The sequence below is a fragment of the Saccostrea cucullata genome, unplaced genomic scaffold (genome assembly GCF_032062105.1).
Source record: "Saccostrea cucullata isolate Sc308-1 unplaced genomic scaffold, CSIRO_AGI_Scuc_v1 ctg10312, whole genome shotgun sequence".
NCBI lineage: Eukaryota > Metazoa > Mollusca > Bivalvia > Ostreida > Ostreidae > Saccostrea > Saccostrea cuccullata.
The window spans coordinates 1-5,694 of record NW_026919884.1 but is presented as its reverse complement, the minus strand read 5'-3'; the positions used below and the strand labels follow the sequence as shown (position 1 = coordinate 5,694).

At 35.2% G+C, this 5,694-nt stretch overlaps 1 pseudogene; it reads right to left on the bottom strand.

The window, feature by feature from the left end:
* Window positions 1-973: 973 nt before the first annotated feature.
* LOC134239609 (carboxylesterase 5A-like) lies at window positions 974-2,705 on the bottom strand (annotated as a pseudogene).
* Between the last annotated feature and the right edge of the window lie 2,989 nt (window positions 2,706-5,694).

The window sequence follows — 5,694 nt, the reverse complement described above, 5'->3', positions numbered from 1 at the left end:
ATATAAAACTCAATTCATAATAAAACCTTAGTTTTCGAAGGTATGTTTTGTAATATTTGCTTCCCTAACATATTTGATAGTAACACTTGAAGGAAAACATGCATATTGCGAATTCGCTATATATGGTTATACGAATTCGTTATACGGATATAACGAATTACGAATATAGCGAATTAAATTCACAGGTCCCCAGGACTTCGCTATAACCGAGTTTTACTGTATACCGATATTTTAAATATAAAAAAAATGACATTTTGCCATTCATGATTTTTTCTGTGAAGGATATGGAGATGGTATTCAACATCAAAGTCCATAACGCAGTACACAATAGGAATAGAGCAAACACTAACCTCCAAAACATCAGAGGTAGGATCAGGTGCCATGGAATGAGCATACCCTGCTGACCGGTTACACCCGCCCTGTGCTCATTGTCGGAAAATAGCGGAAAAATCCATCGTCAATTCAGTGTATAAATGATGGACTAACAATTAGTAAGAAAAATGTTTGCAGCATTTGACTAAATGATAAGTTATATTTGCTTTAAACCAGTCTGCTGATATTTTTATTTCATTAACTTGTGTCGATGATTAACATCGTTTTAGAAATTGTTCTGTGTATCTCGGGATCATGTAGGATGCACGTAGCTACAAAAATGTCAACATTTCATGTCCCTTTTAATTTGATATACAATATATATATATATAGTTTCTAAAAATTAGAACAAAAAATCAGTAATGTGAAAAACATCAAACATTTGATCTCACGCCGCAATTTATACTGTTTGGCAGAAGATGTATAAGATGTGCTTGTCTCTGTGTTGATCATAGGATGCTGATCCTGAATATATGGTATTTCACGTAACCAAAAGTCCGCCTCCTGGCTTTTGTAAGAAATTTTTGAGCTAATATTTTCTCCAAGTTGTATGAATCTTTTGTTTTGTGTGTTATAACTGGGCCAAAATGGTAATCTCGGGTCATTTGGGTTCCTAAAAGAAAAAAAGTTGAATACGTAAGTTTAATATTATTATAATTTGTAAATGCAAAAATATAGAAAATGCATGCATAACAAACTATAAGTCTTTTTAAATATTCTAACCCCGTGATGGCAAAATTGGACCAATACTTTCTCATCTGAAAGGCAAATAACAGATCCTCGTCTGTCGCTTTCACCGTCGTGTTCGGATCGAATTCTTGCAGGTTTTCAATAAAAAACAGAAACACGATATCGTCAGAATGGGCAGCACCGTGGAACCATCCGGGGTGCTGATTCATTATACATGAATCCCGGGTAAATGGGACTCTCCCTTGATAAAATAAACCTAAATGTTGACGATTTGTTATTAGAATGTATGTCTATGATTTCAGTTGATGGCGCAATGAAGAAAAGGTCTGTAAATAATTCTGCCCATTTACGAAATTGATCATCAGACGTGCTGTTCTTTGTAAAACCGTAAAACTTGCTGATTTCCGAAAAGAGCCGTTTGTTTCTTCCATAGTATTCCTTTAACATATTTTCTGGTCCAACATTCCATATCCAGTCTGAGGAGCGTAATGAAGCCCCAATCTTCTTATAATATCGCTCTAAACCTTCTATAGCTGTAAAGAGAACGGATCCTTCCATGTCGCAATTTGTGACGATGACGTCTAGAGACTTAAAAAAGGCAAAGGCGGAGGAATTCTCATGTTTCAAAATATCTTCAGGAGATTGTTGAAATAAGTCATTGTCGACAACAGGTGCGAGGGGAATATAGCTGGATGGATAAGTGTAGGAACTGGAAGATAAATACCTCATGCAGATAATTCTCATTAAGATATTTTGTTCGAAAAATGGACATAAATGCACGGAGACAGCTTCAGATGTAGAGTATGTATCATAACCTTGGCGTGTGACCTTTAATGGTGAATTGGGAACTCCACTCTGCATTATTATGCGGTGGAATAAGCCTTTATTTTGCGGAATCAAAGCCAAAAAGCCCACACTGAAACCGCCTGCTGATTGGCCAAATATTGTAATGCTATTCATATCACCTCCGTAATCATCTATATTGTCCTTCACCCATTGTAAAGCCAACATTTGATCCCACAATCCATAATTTCCTTTGACTGTGGAATTTTTCAAAGCCATAAAGCCGAGCAAACCCAGACGATAGTTTACCGTCACTACAATAACATTTCCAGTTTTTGCAAGCATACTTCCGTCATAAAATGAAGCCGTTCCCACGCTGTAGGATCCACCATGGATCCAAACCATCACGGACTTTTTAGACGAACTCTTCAGATTAGAAGGCGCATATATGTTCAAATGTAGACAATCTTCACTCAGTCCATGCTTGACAAAATGATAATTATAAACCTGTGGACATGCAGGCCCGAACGCTGTAGCATTAAGGGTCCCCAGGGGATGACAAATCCCATTGCCCGACGCCCGGGGCTAGTGAATTTTAGGGGTGGGCAAGTGGAATTTTATCAGCCACTTGCCCGCGGGCAAGTGACTTTTATTTGTACGCCATAGATTTAAAGCTGAGCATGGGGGCTTGCTCAGCGTTTGTCTTCCTCTTTTTTTGAAATATCTATAAATACAGAATTAGTTTATGATAGGGCAAGCAAAAATTCAGGTAGGGCAAGTCAATTTTGACCATGTACCTGCCCTTGGGCTAGTGCCTTAAAAATCTATTTGTCAGCCCCTGGTCCCATTCCAGGAACCATATGATATTGGTCTGGCGAATCTATGTCTGCCGGTAGGAGGTTGGGCGTACGGAATCTGTAAAAATCTGTACAACTCAGTAGTGTCATAACTGGAAATTTCTACACCCAGTATGGGTCCAAGTTTTGTTTTATGAACAAAATTCTTAGTTTTTTGTTGTCCCGAAGAAATTTTAAAACATGCAACGATACTGATGTAGGTTAAATGTAGTATCTAAAAGGAAGAAAAAGACATTTTGAAAACCCTCTTATTGACATGGAATGTTTATAATCCTTAAATTATATTTTGCACTTTTTAAGTGATCGATAAGTTTTTACATAGAATCACATGTAGCTTTGATCAGAGGCTAAGAAAATTACAATTAAGATACAATTTTACTGCATTTAAAACTTACCATTATAATGGTCTGATTGTTTCCAGCTGATATGATAACGCACTGTAATCTTTCGGGTAGCACGAACAGTGAGATTTCTTTCAAATTTGAAAAACAAACATGAAAAGATATCGATTATCTGATATTTTAGAAGGTAAGGTGTGTTGCATATAATCGAGAATAAATTTGTTAACCATTTGAGTGAAATAGATATAAGGATATATTTGGGTTTATTGGGACGGAGCTTTGTCGGGAAGGTGATTGTCAGTTCGTGTGGGGAGAACATACAGTGTCACCTGCAGAAAGCGTAACCGTGGCTGTAAGGGAAAAAATTAAAAAAAGCATATTACGGAAACCCATTTAGGACCTATCAAATATTTTTGAAATCGATATAACGAATTGTTGAATTTTTTAATTCAAAGTAATTTTATATCTAGGTTTTTAAGCTTTCGAATGAAATATGAAAATAATGAACTGTAAAAACGCTCAAATTTCCTTTGAAAACTATATAAATCAGGAGCAGAGTAAACAGGAACTTCTTAAAACATGAGGTGGGATCAGGTGCCATGGAGGAGAAAGCGTCCTCTATCGACTGCTCCTTGTCGTGATCGGTTATATGGTAAAATTCGTAAACATTTCAGTGTGAAAATAATAGCCTATTTTTAATGATTATCTTAATCAATATCTCAGACAACTAATTAAACAAACTAAAATTCAAATAGCTTATTAAAACGATCTCTGTACTCAGACATGAATGAAAAATTCTGTTTTTATTTCTCTAAAGCAGTCAATGTCTTGTACATGTATTCATGTAATAGTATGGTGTTTCAATGAAATGCAATCCCAAATATATTTAACATATCAATAAAATAAAAGCTACGAGGGGTGATCAAAAAGTACGCGAACTATCTCTATGTCTACAAAACCACAATCCAGATTTTTAAAAAATGTACACACATCGCCATACACAAGTTCTATAAATAGCATATGCTGAATTAAGTTTTTCTCCTTGTTTGTGACGTCACAATGTGAAAATGACGTCTTACACATGTTGGTCACTTGTGACAAAAAATGGTTGTCACAGTCGTACTCGTTCAACAAACGACAGTACAATTTATTGTACATTTTAGAAATCCCTTTGCAGTATCATATAATTTGTACACAGTGTATTAAGACTAATGACTTCCTATAAATTCAATCAAATGACTGGATTGATCGTTTTAATAGTGAAGGAAGGCAAATGCTTAAAAATGATACTTGTTATGTTGTTCAGTGAAAGCAAGTTTGAAAAGAGATGTGTTTTTAGACACAGCTATCAAAGACCTCCAATTTACACTTTGAAAAATAGTTGAATATTTGAACAATAATATAATTATTAAGTACCTGAGATATCGTTTACTTTAGATTTTAAACATATTAGATATGATAAAATGAAGACACCCATTCTCGATCCACCTTGAATTAACGTCTCTACCGAGACAGAAGGTTTGGGTTTTAATGGTCGCCATGCTTATTTTTGGAATAGATAATCATATCCATCCATTCTGTTACCGAGATTTAACCATTTCTGACAAATAATCTGTTCTTGTTTTCAAAATTAACTAACATGGAAATAAATATAAAACTCAGAAAAATCTTTCAGCTTTTGTGACAGAACGCTAGAGAGGGGGTCACGTGACCTCCTATATCACGTGATTCGCGCGTGAGCAGAACGGTGGTTAAGGTGCTTTAAAATTGGAAAGGACTAATTCAAACAAGATTTGTTTTTTGAAACACTGATATGTCCCCGTTTGCAACATAGCGAAAATTAAACTTTTCCTAAATGCAAACTCACCGGAAATACAATTCTGAAATATAAAAGTAGGTTAAAAATTTTTTATAGTATGGAAATCTCCAAGGTCAAAAGATCAAGGTAATGAAAGGTCTCGTCACAAAAATACAAATGTGAAGTAAGGAAGCCCTAGCCATAACTCTTCAAAAGTTATGACCAAGGTTAAACTAGAACTAACCCTTTAGAAGTTATGTTCAAAGTTTGCTTTTTAAAAGTGGGTCAAACACCAAGGTCAAAGGGTGAAAATTCTTGGAATCCAATGAATGTTCTTCTCACAAGAATTACATTATTTGAAATATTAGATCACTAGCCCTTAGCGTTCAAAAGTTATGGCCAAGGTTAAAGTTTTGTCATAAGTATTGAAATCTCCAAGGTCAAAAGGTCATAGTAATTGGTATCCAGTGACAGGTCTTGTCACAAAGAATACATTTAAAAAGTATGAAAGCCCTAGTCCAACCGTTCAGAAGTTATGGTCAAAGGTTCAAAATATTAAAAAAGTATGTCAAACTTTAAGGCTAAGATACAAAGGGTTAAAGGTCTTGCAACAAGGATTAAATATGTAAAGTATGAAAGCACTGACCCTACCCCTTAAAATATATGGGTCAAAGTTTGCTTTTTAAAAGTAGGTCAAACTCCAAAGTCAAGGTGAAATGGTCAAAGTTTTTGGTATCCAGGTCTTCTCACAATGATTACATATGTGAAATATGAAAGCCCTATCCCTAGCATTTCAAAAGTTATGGCAAAGGTTAAAGTTTTTTCATAAGTACGGAAATCTTCAAGGTCAAAA